We start from the raw sequence: 16,035 nt of genomic DNA on the forward strand, positions 1-16,035 counted from the left end.
GCCTTATGTGTCTTTAAGAAAGAAGGGGGTACAGTAATATGGAATTTCCCAAACTTAACTGGAGGATCCCACCTCCTAGGAAGTACTGAAGAATGATATGCTGAAAACACTGACGAGGCCCACGAGAGAACAAAGGCCTGAAAACTGATGGGTTATTACTTGATTTTTTCATGATTACTTTTCTAAAGCCCCCCAAACATGCCATAGTAGTTACCAGATGAGGAGTTGGATGGAGAAACTCCACAGGCCCTTCCCAATCTAGCCAACTCTAATTCTTTCTGTGCAAGGCCAACGCTGATTCTTGCTTCTGGCAACACTGCTAATTAATCACAGCACTGTCCCCTGAGCTCTGAAAGGGCCCCCTAATGCTTAACCAGAGCTCCACGCAAGTAAAACCTCTGCACTATTGCTATCTTAACTTCATGAACAGTCCAAATAAATAAACCATGGCCTGTGGGTTTTCAGAAATGTCTGGATTATTCTCTTCCTGCCCAAGGAAGAATATCCTCATCCCCACCAATATCTATCGATTTTTTTCCCGTTTCTAGAATGTACAATTCTTTGCTTTGATCGGTAAATGAGGACTCCAGCAACGATCCTGGGGGAGAGCCTTCGAGAGCAAGAAGGGGAGGAAGTTTGGGGCACTAGACATCCATCCAGCCCTTTTCCTCTGGGCAGGATTGTCTCCAACCGATCAAAATATATACATGTTGATTGTTCTAAAGCCATTCGTGGGAGTTATAGTTGATCTCCAAAATCTCGGCATCCTAAGTCGGTTCCCAGAGCAGCAGCTGCATCTGATCAGATTTCCGCAGCAGAAAAGTTCAGAAGCTTTGGGTCTTCAAAGAAAACCATTAGCTGGGGATGCATTTTTAAAAGGTGATGAAACACTAATGCCTCACTCCTACTGCAGTAACACCTTCCGCCAAAGAGTGTGCAGACCTCCGCAAGGGGCAACTACCACTGACCTCGTTTTACCATTTAAAAAAATAAATAAATAGAAATAAAATTGAAACATGAAGTACATGGGCGTAGTGAGGTCGAGAATCACATCAGTCTTTCTATGCCCCAGGAAGGAAGAGGGAGATGAGAAAAGGAGGAGAGTGAATACAAAGAATTTAAAAGAATTTCATGAACGTACAACTTTCTTGCAGTTGTTATGTCAGGCACTGAGCTAGGGAAGGGTCATTCACCTCAGTGAGTCCCTACTAGGTGGCAGGTACTGTGCACTAAGGATCGGAGTTGAATGGCACAGACCCTGCCCTTCAGGGGCCGGGGGAGAGGCAGGCACTTACCATATTGGAAACAAGTATTTTGCATCTTAAGAATTGCTTTGGACAAAAACGAATGAGGGAATGTGGCAAAGAAAAACATGGTGTGTGGGGAGAGGGGAGGTGAAGTAAAGGCAGGTCGGAAGTCCTCTTGGCAGAACGACCTTTGAGCTAAGACTTTCATGATCAGAAGCTGCCAGTCAGGCAGAGTTCAAGGTGAAGAGCACTCCAAGCAGAAAGAACAGCAAGTACACAGGCCCAAAGGCAGGCAGGAGCTTGGGGTGTTGCGGGCTGGTGTGACTGGAGCACAGGGACAAGTGTTTGAGGGAGCATCTTGCAGAGGCAGGCAAGGGCCAGATCTTGTTGAGGGGGACCCCCTCAAAGCGCACAGTGAAGTGTTTGGATGTTCTCCTTATTGCAATGGGAAGCCACTGGAAGGTGTTAAACCGAGGAGTGGTATGATCTGATGTAAGCATTAAAACACTAGGAATTTGGGATTGTTATGGAATTATCAAGGTGGGAAATGACAGCCGCATATGCTCAAGTTGTACCCGCAGAGATAGTGAGCAGTGGTTTCGTCTGGGATACGTAGCATCTCTATCATATTTTTTACTGAGGTGTAAAATACATATCTTATGTATAAAGTCTGATCAATTAATTGCAACAAATGTCTATGTCCATAAAACCTACACGCTACCAAGATGGAAAAGTGTTTTCAGCGCCCCAGGAGTTCCTGCAAGCCCCCTTCCCATCAGCCCTCCCTCTTCCGCCCAATTTGGAATATATTTTTGAGGTAGCGCTGAAAGGACTTATTCCCATTGGATTAGACATGGGAGTCTGCGGAAAAGAGAAAAGATCAAAGATGCCAAAGTTTTTAGTGAGCTGCTTGGTGGCTGGAGGTGCCATTTGCTGACCTGGTGCAAGCTTGGGAAGAGGAATAAATTGAGAGTTGTGCTGTGACATACTAAGTTCCAGAAGCCCATTTAACACGTGATGAAGGCACCGAGAAGACAGTTGTGTATATAAGTCTGGAGCTCAGGAGAGAAGTCCAGGCTAAAAAGATATATCTGACAGTCATTGCAGAAACCATGTACTGGATGATGATGGCAAGGGAGCAAATAAAACTGCAAAATAGAAGAAGCAGGAGAGAGAGGACAACAGCATTCCAGGAGAAATAGCAGCAAAGGCAGATGCAGTCTGAGGAAGATGTGGCAAGTGGGATACACAGACGCCTACAGAAGAAAGAAGAAAGACACAAGACGGGAACAATGCACTCAGACAAATGCTTCTGAAAGGTGGAAGGTGACCTCCATATCTTTTATTTAACTCTCCCTAAAACTCTGTAGCATAGGTACCATTACTATGCCCATTTTACAGAGAAGTGAACCATGGTTCAGAGACGTAAGGGACTTGTCCAAAGACATACTATAAATAAGTAGTAGAACCAACATGTCGAAGGCACGTAGCTTCCTCCCAAGTGTGTTCTGCAGGACATTAACAGGTTGAGGCTGCAAAGGGGTTCTGGGGTCACAACAGCATGCAAAGTCCAAGCCCAACAGGTTTCTCTGCTCCGGGGCTCGGAGCCTCTAATACTCTAGCATGAAGTGTAATTCCTTAAAAGGGAGATGTACGCTATCTCCTTTTCCAAATATACATGGAACCATTTTTTGCTTTCTTGTTTGGAAGAGCAATTCGCCAAGCAGGTGATCCCTCGAACACAGTATGGGAAGCAGTGCTAGAAGGCAGCATGATCACGTCTTCAAAATGTGTTTGAACAAAGTTCAAAATGCTTCCGCAGACGTTATGTCACTTGTACTCAAAGGAGAAAGGGTTGACATGAACATTCCATTTTACAGATAATGGAGGAAAAGCTCATGAGGTTAAGTGGTTTGTTCTGTAGCACAGTCCTGGAGCAATTAAGCCAGATAAATCAGCACCGGTCCATGCCTCCAGGGGAAGGAAAATCAGGTCGAACCAAGGGGGAATCCAGCAAGAGGCCTACATGAGACTCCTCGTCTCTGCCTCTTTCTCACAATATTCCGTCTGCATTTGCTTTCTTCAGGAATCTACCCAGGGTGGGAGCAGTTGATGCAGAAGCTAGAGGAAAAAGAAGGGGCTGCGGGTGGGCTTAGTCATGGCATTAGGAAAAGGCTTCACCTTTCTTGGGTGTGTGTTCTAAGAAGGGTCTTGTGGGAGGATTGTGTGGGAAGGGTATGGACAGGACAAAGGAAGTGGCACTGGGAGTTGTGGGAGGGCCCACTGAACCCCTTCAGAGCTGCTTTAAGAATTCCCAAAGCTGGGGGAATTAAAAGCACCTCACAGAAGAATCAACGTGATCTTGAGTTGTGTTGCTTCAGCAGTTAGAGAACTCACGGCAAATTAGCTGGTCACTTCTCACCTCCTAACATTGGTACCTGCAGCTCTGTGCAGTCTCCCTAAATTCTGCCAAAGCAGAATGAATAAAAGGGCCCCATGGACTGCTGTTGCCTTCTGAATGCCCACATGGTAGAGAGGGGCCTTCAGCAAAGAGAGTTGGATGAGGGGTCACTAGGTTCAAACTGAAAGAGAAGACCCCCCCAACAACCAAGAGCACAAGCTTGAGCACATGGACTCTACAGCTGGACAGTCACAGGCTCAGGTCCCCTGTGTAGTCACTTAGTAGCTGTGTGACTCAGGGGAGTTACTGAACCTCTCTGGGCCTACCCTTCCTCATCTCTGAAACAGGGATGATAACAGCACTTTCTCCATGGGGTGATGGCGAGGATTTTAAACAATAATGAACAAAAAAGCAAAGTGTGTGTCTCAGGATAGAGTCCAAGGTCCCACCTGGGACACTTCTTAAAATGCAGATTTCCAGGTCTTACCACAAACCTACTGAAACAGATTCTCTGAAGGATATTCTTATGCATAGGAAAGTCTAAGAAAGATTGATAAGACATTTAGTTTGTGTTGACAAAAACTCAGTAAGTTAGCAACTATCACTCTGTTTATTACTATTATCATTTATAATATGCAAACAAGAGAGCTCTTCTCCAGGCCGGACAGTTGGTGCTTGAAATTAGAATTTATCTGAAATCTAACTCAAGACATTTGCTCATCCTCAGAATCCTGAACAGAGCCTCAATCATTGGAAAAATTAAAATAAAATCAGTGAGTAATTACAGCAGCCTAGGTAAATACAAAGTAATCTTTTGCAAATGTTCCCAAGAAATCAAGCAGTTATAGGTTTTTTTTTTCTTTTCTAAGAAAAAGGACTACGAAGCAAACTTTCAAAGACGCGATCAGCACTATCATGTACACACTCCTTGTGGATTGGCGTCTTGCCTGGGAAGGTGTGTTTTGAGGCGGGAGACCCTCGTGATGGGTATAATGATTTCTATACACAGGCTGGCTGGGAAAAGTCAACTGGGAAGCAATTGTCAAAGGCCTCTGGGCTAAATTTGCAGGGAAATCATTCATGAGTTTTCTCAGATACTGAGTCCCACGGTACCTGTGTCTGTCCCCTTTGCCACCCCTATATCTGCCATTCTTCTGGAACATGTCCAGATACAATCTTTGCAAAAACAGGTCGTCTGCTTGTGACACAGAGCAGCAGTATATGAAAAAAAGGCCACACACACACACACACACACACACACACGAACCTGCGTGGAAATCAAATGCTAAGTATCCTGAAAAAGAATCCTTTGCCATTTAGATTTTAGCAAAGAAACTTTTTTGGAACATTACTTTTAAACTCTCACTACAATTTCCATAAAGTTTCATTATATTCAACAAGGATTACCATTCTGTGTTCTGGTAGCTACAAAAATTATTCCCTCTGCTTCCTCTCATCGACGTCAAAATATCACACTGAGTTTATATTTACCCAGAGCTCGCCTCTCTGATTATACAGCTTACAAGTGCTAAATGTGACTGGGTACCTTTCAGGAAAGATTAAGAAAAACAGCTTGGGGAGCACAGCATCTCTAAGAGTTGGTTTTCCAAATTATTAAAAATTGCAGATCTCTGTAAGCACAACTACACAAAGCGGCACGTGTGTCCCTTGGTCGTCTCTTAGTGTCTTTTAATTGCTCATTCTCCACATTGCTGATGCACTAATTTAGGGTAAACTCAACACAAACCACTCTGCCTTCTCTGCAAACAGCTCTACAAAGACCATTGACGTCACCACCAAATCGGTGAGCAGTCGTTCAAACCTTTCCATCTCTCATTCCTTGAGACATCTGTGTCCCTAAGGATAACAATCCAGGCTTAAAGGAAATCTTGGGAAAAGGAGCCAAGAGCTTTTCCTGCTGAGGCCAGTGGGAGGAGACCAGTGGGGAAGTGGGCACGATAAAACTGTCTCGAAAATAATTTCCATCTTAAAAAGCTCCTGAAGGGAATGAGAGAGTTATTTCAGTTTCTTAAATGGAAGCCCAAAAATAAAAAATAAAAGGCTTGTTGATGGAGAACCTTGAAAGACTGAGAGAGGCTGAGTGTATCACCGCAGAAGGACTGCCTAGTAACAGAGTTTTCTTGTATTACACCCAAAGCTGTGTACCATCTGAGGCTGATTCAGGAAAATACTCAAATCTCCTGGTAATTTCCTGCAGACAGGACGTTTAATCATCTCCAAGCCTCCACCGCAAAAGAGAAAAAAAAGGGGGGAAAAAAAAAACCTAAACCAAATGATTCACACTCTTAAAACGAATCTGCCTTCAGAACAAGAACCGTTTTCTGCTCTTGAAAAGCAGCCACGATTTGTTATTCTAACAAAGTGTTCCTTTCCTCCAAACAGAAATAAAAGTCGCTCAAGGAGGGCTTGTACTGATTTCTGTTCTGCATTTCTTGAAACTTCCATCCAGTCAACAGTTTCTCCTGGCAGGTTCTCAGAAATCCAGGGGGAGCTGGGTAGTCAGTGACTAAGAACACAAGGTCATTTTTATAAGCCTCCCTCCCCCCACTTTTGGCCCCATGGGAAGATGTTTTATTGTAGAAGGAGCAGAATTAGCTGTACATATAAATTCTTCACTGCTAGGCTCACTTGACACCTTTATCTGAATTGCTCAAGGGCTGGGAAGATTTGGCAATTGATGATTTGAACAGGAAAGGCCCAAATCCTCCCCAAGTGGTATTTGTTCTGCCTGTACATACAGGGCTATGTCCATCTCTCTAATTACTCAACTAGTTGCACAGATAAAAACATCTGTTTGCAGAAAGCAGGGAACCCAAAGTATACAAATGATTCACGCCACCTAAACATGTGTAAATAAAGGTCAGCCAGCCCAGCAAAATGAGGGCCGTTAAAAGCCAAAATAATTTCATATGGGTGGAAATGGAGTTTGGCAATCTATGCATCAGACTTGGCTCCAGTTTTGGAAGGTATTAATTTCCAACTGCCCCATCTTTAAAAAAAAACAACAAACCCTCTGACTGCATTAGGATCTCAACTTCTCGCTTAGGTACACACAAGTGAACAGACTGAGGAGGGAGAGGGAGGAAGCCAAACTCCAAAATAACCCTCCAAGCCCGACGGATTATTTTGGTTTTAAAATTTCCCAACATACAGCTGCCCAGACACCCCAGATTTGCATGATCCCAGTCCTGACCAAGGCCTGACTCTCCAGCATCTGGAAACCTGGGAAAGCAAGGTTCTAATTAAGGGCCGGGACCCCCATCAGCTTTCTCATCTTGTGGACTCCCTACCATAGAGCTAGGAAGGTCAGGAGGCGGGGTCTCTCCCCCCACCTCCACCCCTAATTTGAGAGAATAAAGGGACAAATCCAGAGCTGCTTAATTACAGAAATCCACCAAGGAGAAAAGGAATGCATTTGGAAAGTTCTAGGAGGATAAGCAATAAGGTGTGTGGGGAGAAGATGAACAATTTTTTTAAGGAGACCTTCCTGAAGACATTAAAAATATTTTTGAAAGTGTAAGGAAAATAAATAAATAGGTCATTAGCAACACATACATTTTAAACATTAGAGAGAAATGAATTGTCAGAGAATAAAGACATTAAAAAGCAAGTTCCGGGAAGTTTCAATGTTTCCCCTGAAAAAGTCTTATTACAATAACACTACCCCCTCCTTCTGATTATATCATTGCTACTATAATTGGTTAATAAAGTGACTGCGCAAAAGCTGGCAGACACTCAGACCAAAAGGATCCCTAGGTCTAGGTCTCCTCCCAGAGCTCACGACCTCCCCAGCGTCTGTGTGACAAGGAGCATCTCTCCTACAGGTTACTTTCCCAGTTCAAGGTCCCGTTTTCCCCGGGAGGCTTGTGAAAACCAGAAGCAAATGCGCCCCAGCGCCCCCTCCGTGCACCCCGGCCACGGGGGCCACTTACCCGGCTCAGCCTTGCATTGCTCGCCGCTGCGGCGCCTCCGCCGCCAGGGAACGTGGAGGGAGCCGGGAAGCGGCAGGGGGTGCGGCTGCGGCTAAGAAGCCCAGCGGGGCGTCGGCCGCCAACTGCCCAAAGCCAGAGAGGGCCCTGCAGGGGCTCCGTACAAGGGGGGTGACATTCCCAGGGCGGTGGCAGCTGCTCGGAACACAGCTCCAGATCCAGAAAAATCTCTCAGGTCCTGGGGAGAGAAGCTCCAAGCTCTCCAGGCTGCCTCCCGGCTGCTTAAAGGGACGCCTCCCCACCTACCGCTCCGCTTATTGGTGAAAATGCTCAGCCACAGGCCAATCGGAGGCCTGTTCCCAAATTGAGATTTCAATCAAGGGAGCTACTGCTTTAAAATTAGAAAAGGCTGATGGTGGGGGGAGGGCAGGGGGTGCTCAGCCATCTTTCAGAAGCACAAGGACACAGGCTCTCCGGCTCTTGCTGCAGAGGTCCTGAGAGCCGCCAGTGGCTTAAGAGCAAGATTAGGAGTACAGTGTGCAGAGCACATGAGGAAGACCCGACATGCTGGACCCTTGGCCTTCATCCCTCCTGTCCACCGCCCCAGAACTCACTCATCCTTCAAGGCTCATCCAGGTCTTCACTCATGCTGGAGACCCTCTATTCCCGAGAATAGCTCCCAAGCGCTGCTCTTCTACACCTCTCCCCATTTTTCCCCCTTCCAGGCACTCATCACACTTTCACTTGTTTTGCATTATTTGTCTCTCCCTTTACACTGTAGATTCCACCAGAGCAAGGATATTTTCATCAGTCATCACACTGTATCATTCCCTGACTGGAACATCGTGAGTTCTCAGTAAATACTTGTGGATTGAATGAATGAATGAATGAATGAATGAATGAATGAATGAACAAACAAATGAACAATGACATATGTCCTATGTTGGCTGTGACAATACCACTGTTAATTAAGACACAATATTCAAGAGATCAGGTGTTGATTCTACGCAAGACTGTTCATATATGGCCTCCGTCTCTCACTAGTTGTATAATGTGTGTCTCAGTTTCCCTGTCTGTAAAGCATGACCATGAACTCTCCCATCTCACAGAGGGGTTCCCGTAAAGATTGCATTAGCTCATGTCTGGGCTAGAGGAGGTGCTCAGTTAATAGCTGTAGTCTGCTGAATATCAATAGTTGTTGTTATTACTGAAATCAAACACTATTTGCTGGCGTTGGAGCTGGCAAAATGCTGGTTTGGCTTCTTGGTGAGTATACAGTCATTCATGAAACAGATATAAATAAAGTGCTGACTCAGTGCCAGGCCCAATGCAAGGTACTGAAGTCACCAACGAAGGATAAGATCCACAAAAAACTCATAGTGGGGGTGGGAGTTCCAGAGAAATAGAGCCAATAGGAGACAGAGATAGAGAGATAGATGGAGATGGAGATATTAGGAGATTAATGTAGGAATTGACTCACACGGTTATGGAGGCTGAGAAGTTCCACAGTCTGGATCCTATGAACTGGAGAACCAAGAACACAGGTGGTATAATTAAGTCCAAGTGCAAAGGCCTGAGAATTGGGTGCAAATGGTATAAATACCGGTCTCAGTCCAAAAGCCCAAGAAGCAGGAGTGCCAGTGTGTAGGGCAGCAGACCATGAATGTCTCAGTGCAGGCAGAGAGAGCAAACGGACGCTTCCTCTGCCTTTTTGTTCTCTTTAGGCCCTCCACACATTGAATGATGCCCTCCCACACTGGGTAGTGTGATCTTCTTTAGGAAATCTGACTGACATGCTAATATCTTCCGGAGACATCCTCACAGACACACCCACCCCCAAAATCATGTTTTCCAGCTCTCTAGGTATCCCTTAGACCAGTCAAGTTGACATGTAAAATTAAAGATTACAGGGTGGGGAAGAAGAGAGAATAGACAAAGAGAATTTTGTTAAGTGATGATCTAGTAAAGACATCTGCACAGAAATGTTTGTGGCAGGATAGTTGATAATATCAAAATAACTGAAAACAATGATCTGACAAGAGGGGAAATGGTTAAATTATGATACATCCATCTGATGGAAAACCATAGAGTCATGAGAAAAGAAAGAGGCAGAGCTAAGTGCACTCATAAACAATGAACTCTAAAATACATTGCTAAGTACAGTGCAGAAGGTAAACTATATCCATGCTTACTTAAATAAATATTCATGTATTGTGTATATATGCTGTACACACATAAAATGCTTCTAGAACTATGCCTAAGAAAAGGATAAAGGTTATTCTATCTAGCAAGGTGGTTTGAGAACTAGGTAGGTCTAAGGTGGGAAGGAGACTAATATTTCATCATATATCTTTGTGTGTTATTTGAATATTTTACCTTGAGATTGTAATAAACTCCCAGTTCTGGCAAGATGGCAAATGATGACAGCCTGAAAATTCCAACCCTTAGCCAACCCTTCAAACACTAAGACACGATAGATAAAATACAATAAAAATTCTTTTCAGTGCTTAGCTGACTTACAATGAAGAAAGGAAATTTCCCATGTGGTAGAAATAAAGTAACTGAAAACAAGGATGGTAAACCTGCAAACTCCTGCCGTGGCTCTGAGGTAGAGGGGAAGGCAGTTGGCAGCAGGGGAAATGTTTGTCTTGATTCCTTAGGGGCTGGGGTTCTAATGCCCGTGGAAGAGAGGAGAAAAGGCCCTGGGACAAGGAGAAGCAGGATGCTGTTAGGAGACCTTGTGAGAAAACCAGGAATATTCACTGAGGACTGTACCCTCAGAGAACTCATAGATCAGAAATATCGTCACCTAGCCCAACATAACTTGTCTGTCTCTACCTGTGTTCTGAGTAGGAGGGAACCGTTTAAGCTGAGGATTAGAAACCGTAGGCCTATGCCTTTCTTGAGAGTGAAGTACTAATAACAAAAGTCAGAATCAGGAAGCTGTACCTCAGAAATTAATACAAAAATTGGTCCGGTCCTATCTATGATATGCCAAGAATGCCTCACAGAAGCAAGTGAAAAATTACTCCGGAGAGCCAGTTCCATAATCCAGGCTACAACTGGGCCTGCAAAGTGTGAGCTTCCCATAGCATATTAATAACACGCAGGAAACGGACAAGTCACAAGCCAACAAATATGAGCATCAGAGGCTCAGTAAGAGGTCCTAAAACAACCTTCTGAAAAAGAATATGAAATAAAATTTCAAATGATTAAAAACATTAAAGCTAGAATTGAAACTCTAAAAAAGAACAGGAAATGATGCCTATCTCTCCCATAGGTTCATTAAAATTAAAAACTCAATGGATAAGTTAAACCGAAGGTTAGTTACTGCTGAAGAGAGAAATAGAGATCTCAGGACATTACACAAAATGAAGTACAATGGGATAAAGACTTGAAAAATATGAAAGAAAGTTTAATAGAGATGAAAGATAGACTGTGAAGACGCAACACATGTCTACTAGGAGTCCCACTGGGAGAGAATAGAGAAATTGAGGAGCAGCAAAATGGCTGAGAATTTTCTAGAATTTATAAAACTCATAAATCCTTAGATTCAAGAAGCATAGGGTATTTTAAACAGGATTAATAAACATAAGAACATCTGCATGTATTAATTATTCATAAACATACAGTTAATAAAAAACTGAAGAGGAAAAATGAAGTGGTTTAATAATACAATGACAAAGGTAAGCAGAAAGTACGTTAAGTGGTATAGAATAGAGACAACTCTCCATTCCACATTTAGAGCTGGACTATATTTCCCCAAATCTTTCATCCCCCAATTTAATGAATTCTGAACTACAGTAGGTTCTTGAAGGCCTCGCTGTACAGTATATATGATACCCATGCACCAAAGCAAAGTGAAAGAGATCTCCTAGGAAATAAGTATTTATTCAGCCATCAAACAAAAGTGGCAGAAAAAAAAAAAAGAAAAAGAAAGAAAGAAAGAAGAAAAAAAAGCCCTTGTTCTCAAGAATCTTACTCTGGTGGTGAAGGCAGCAGACAAAGGGTCCATCACAGGATGAACAGTGTCCTAATAAGGGAGTATAAACTGCTGTGAAAACACAGAGGAAGAGCATCTGAACCATCCTTGCAGGAGAGGTGATACCCCAGGGAAGGCTTCCAGAGGAGTTGGCATCTGCACGGAGAGAGCTGGTATCTTCAGGAGAGAACACGTTAGAGATCGGCGAGGCTTTAAATCCCAGTATTGCCACTTATTATCTTGTGATTTTGGCCAAGTTATGTAACTTCTCTAAGCTTCATTCATCTCATCTGAAAAATGGAATTCACATCACTAGTCTTGGGGTTGATTTGAGGCTTAGGGATAATATATATAAAGCATTTAGCAGAATGCCCAGCCTACACATTGATTTTTACTAAATGAGTGACTAGTATTACTATTAGATGAAATCCAGTGCCTTGGTGGAAAAAATGCTTTCTGTTTTTTTTGTTTGTTTGTTTTTTAAAGATTTTATTGGGGAAGGGGAACGGGACTTTATTGGGGAACAGTGTGTACTTCCAGGACTTTTTTCCAAGTCAAGTTGTTGTCCTTTCAATCTTAGTTGTGGAGGGTGCTGTTCAGCTTCAAGTTGTTTTCCTTTCAGTCTTAGTTGTGGAGGGCGCAGCTCAGCTCCAGGTCCAGTTGCCGTTGCTAGTTGCAGGGGGCGCAGCCCACCATTCCTTGCGGGAGTCGAACTGGCAACCTTGTGGTTGAGAGGATGCGCTCCAACCAACTGAGCCATCCGGGAGCTCGGCGGCAGCTCAGCTCAAGGTGCCGTGTTCAATCTTAGTTGCAGGGGGCGCTGGCCACCATCCCTTGTGGGACTCAAGGAATTGAACTGGCAATCTTGTGGTTGAGAGCCCACTGGCCCATGTGGGAATTGAAACGGCAGCCTTCGGAGTTAGGAGCATGGAGCTCTAACCACCTGAGCCACCAGGCCGGCCCCGCTTTCTGTTTTTAAAGGTGATTTTCTCCTCAAAGCTGAAGAAGACAGAGGCTTCAGCCTGTTTTCATGAAACTACCTTGAGGAATGTGAAATGTACTTAGTACCCACCTTGAAAAAGGCACATTAGCAAGCTATCAAAATAAAAAGAGTTATCAGATCTGGTCCTTTCCATGAAGGAACTTAAAATATAATTCCCCCAAAATACCTAATGAAGGCTGCATATATTAAATGTCAAATAGGTGATTATCTCTAGTGTTAGATCCCAAAACTGTGACAAAATTCCTATCTATATCATTAAATCTTCAGATTCCCAACCACACACCAAGGTGAAAGGATTTAGAGTCCAGCAGAGGAAGGAATAGATGGACCCTCCTCAGTATTACTCAATAGGTTTGTGAATGACCGAAAGGATGGATGGGGAAGAAATATATAAAGTCCAACCAATGGTTCCAAGTTGCTGGGCTCTGCCAATGCTCTATGGACTATAACACAAAGCGATCTGGCCAATCTGCAGGAATGGCCTGAATTAAAGTAGATGAAATTCAATAACGGCAAGGGCTGTGCCTGCCTTTTGAAAGAAGCACTGAACTGTGCCGTCTTAGGGAGCAAAGAATTGGCCAAGAGCATGCTTTCCACTCATTCCTTCATTTACCATTTAACAAACATTTATCTAATGTCTACTACGAAAGGGGGTTTACCTTATAGGCTGGGTACACATGAAGAAAACATGAATAAAGCACGATGCCTGCCTTCAAGCAGCATAAAATGTAGTGGTTACAAATCCTCTTTTTGAAACTGTACATGCCCTCCAACATTCTTCCTTCTACCATGTATTGGTGATCTAACCTTTAGAAGCCATCTTAAGTTTGCACTAGAGATTAAACACCATCGTGTTTCAGAATGGCAAATAGATTTCATTTCTGGACTAACATGGATTGATTAGTATTGACTTCCTGGAGTGCTGACTTGTCAAGAAGTCTGAGGCTACATTATGGCAGGAAAGCATGCTGTGATTGATTAGTGATGTCTGTCATGCAGATGGATAGGAGTGACAGACAGCATTAGTGCTATAAATTTGACATCTCCCATCGAGTCCAACCCCCTCATTCCACAGATGAAAAAACAGAACAGATCTTTCTTTCTTCCTGTGGCATTTTAAATTCAGCAACTCTAGCAGGGGCAACCAAGGAGAACCTCCATATCTGAAATGTTGCTGAGAGAGAGAGAAAAAAAAATTATAGCTCAGAATATTTCTGATGAGCTTTTAAGATATGCACTCAAATCCTTTAGCAGCCTTTGTATTCTGCAGCAAACTGGCTAAATAAATGGAGAACATTTAAACAGACTTTGATCTCCTGTTTAGCTACAAAGTGCACCCCCCCACCCCCAGATACATAGAAGATTACAATAAACATATATAATTTGAGTATGCTTGAGGATTTAAAATGCATTGGGCAACAGAAATGTCTATAAAGTGAATATATTTCAGAAATACAAAATGAATACATAGAACAGCAATTAACATTGCTGTTATTTAAGAAAGGACATTAAGTTATTTAAGAAAGGACAAAGATTTTTATCATTTTATTCTATTAAACGGTACAGATATCATCAGCCAAAGAAAGGAAAAGAAAAGACCTTATTTATTTTCATACAGACACTTTATATCCTGGGGACTCTGTAACATTAACTAAAGAGATAGGGTCTGTCCCCGTTAAGCGTTTCCACACCCAATCCATCAACACTCACAACCATCACCCAGCCCAATCACAAAGAATCCAGGCACATTCATTGCAAAGGACAGAATGGTTTAAATGGACAACAGATAAGCAGGAAGCCCAACCCCAGCCTGATTCAGATACAAAGAACAAATTGTAGCATTTGACTAATATGCCAGCTCTTCTGTCATGCCAACTGCAAAGTGAATTTTATGGAAAACCAACTCCTTGAGAAATAGGTCTAATTAATTCAGTTACATAAATTCCAATGAAATATTAGGGAGAAGGGATGGGGGAAAGAGAAAAAGAGTGAAAGGGAATATGAGAATGAGAATGAGGAGGACAATGAGGGTGAGAAGGAGGGATGAAGGGAATGAATGCATGAATGAATGCATGAATGAATGAATGAATGAATGAGTGAAAATGAATGACCTGAGAGAGTATGAACAGAATGTTCTGGAGACTACCAGGTTTACCTTTAGGCCCCAAAATGTTCTGATTTAAGAGGACAGGAAACCTATTTATTATATTTCAGTCAAATACATTGTTGAAGGTTTGGGTAAAAAAAAAAAAAAAGTAAAAGATGACCTACTACAAACAATTCTTTAATGCATAAATTGGTCGGATTACTTTTTTCCTCCAAGACATACTCATTTGCATATCACCTTCAGGATTTCTACCAAATATGCTTTCGCTAAATACCATGTTCATGACTTGTCATACATTGTGTGGTGCATTCACGCAATGGAATACTACTCAGCAATTAAAAGGAATGAGCATATGCAATAAGATGGATGAATTTCAAATGTATTATGCTAAGTGAAAGAAGCCAGGCTGAAAAGGCTACCTATTGTATTATTCCATTACATGACATTCCAGAAAACACAAAATTATAGGAACAGAAGGCAGATCAGTATTTGGCAAAGGCTGAAATGGGAAGTGGGATTGAATAGCATGAGAACAATTTGGAAGGTGACAGAACTGGTCTGTATCTTGATTGGGGGAATGGTGACATGCCTGCATTTATAAAAACTCATGAAACTGTAAACCTAAGACTGAATTTTACTGTATGCAAAAAAAAAAAAAAAAAAAAGTGAAAAACAAAAACAGATAAGAAAAAAACAAAAGTTAAAATCTTCTGTAGTACCACTTTGGTTTTAAATATTTAAGTATTAAATATTTTCCTATTGTCTTGTTTTTTTAAAACATGTTTAATAAATTATTCAAAAAATCGTTATTTAGAAACCATAGTCTGCCAAAGGCTGTAACCAGGAAGTTGCTCTTTCTTCACTAAAAAGGGAGATGATCAAGTTTTAGAGAAGTGGCAGCTCTAGCCCCTAAGTGAGATCTCCTCTATGATGTATTCACAAAGTTTAGAAGACTGAAAAGATAATTTTTTAAAATTATGCGTAACTAATGTTAGTTAACGAACTACTCTGTACTATCCAAAACCATTTCACATTTTGGAAACAGTGGAAGCTCCATGAGGGAAGGGACTGCATTTGTCTTATCCTTCATAGCCATTCTCAGCAGCTAACATTGCCAGCACTCGATAAATACTCATAAAGTCAGAGAAATAAACCTTGTCTCACACTCCACCCTTCCAGGGGAGAAAATTCCTAAGCAGCTCAGTTCATCATCAGACATCTGGCTCCTGAATTAAGTTCTTCTGCACAGTAAGCTGACAACCAACACGCCACCAGTATGGAACACACAGAACTACTAGTCCAGCCAACTCTCCTGCTCAGCATCCTTCAAAAACCCAAGTCTTGT

General features: G+C 42.6%; 1 protein-coding gene across 2 annotated transcripts in view; it reads right to left on the reverse strand.

The window, feature by feature from the left end:
* Positions 1 to 16,035, reverse strand: part of PRICKLE2 (prickle planar cell polarity protein 2) — a 332,204-nt gene that overhangs the window by 146,428 nt on the left and 169,741 nt on the right. Inside the window, exon 1 of one of the 2 annotated variants that reach the window (XM_033132504.1) lies at positions 7,602 to 7,867. The exons of the other annotated variant lie outside the window; for it this stretch is intronic. The gene's annotated coding sequence lies outside the window, so the exon portion shown is untranslated. Of the gene's footprint in view, positions 1 to 7,601; positions 7,868 to 16,035 lie in introns of those variants that run through there. 2 annotated transcript variants of the gene reach the window in all.

This window comes from Rhinolophus ferrumequinum, chromosome 17, assembly GCF_004115265.2.
Source record: "Rhinolophus ferrumequinum isolate MPI-CBG mRhiFer1 chromosome 17, mRhiFer1_v1.p, whole genome shotgun sequence".
In the NCBI taxonomy this organism is placed as follows: Eukaryota; Metazoa; Chordata; class Mammalia; order Chiroptera; family Rhinolophidae; genus Rhinolophus; species Rhinolophus ferrumequinum.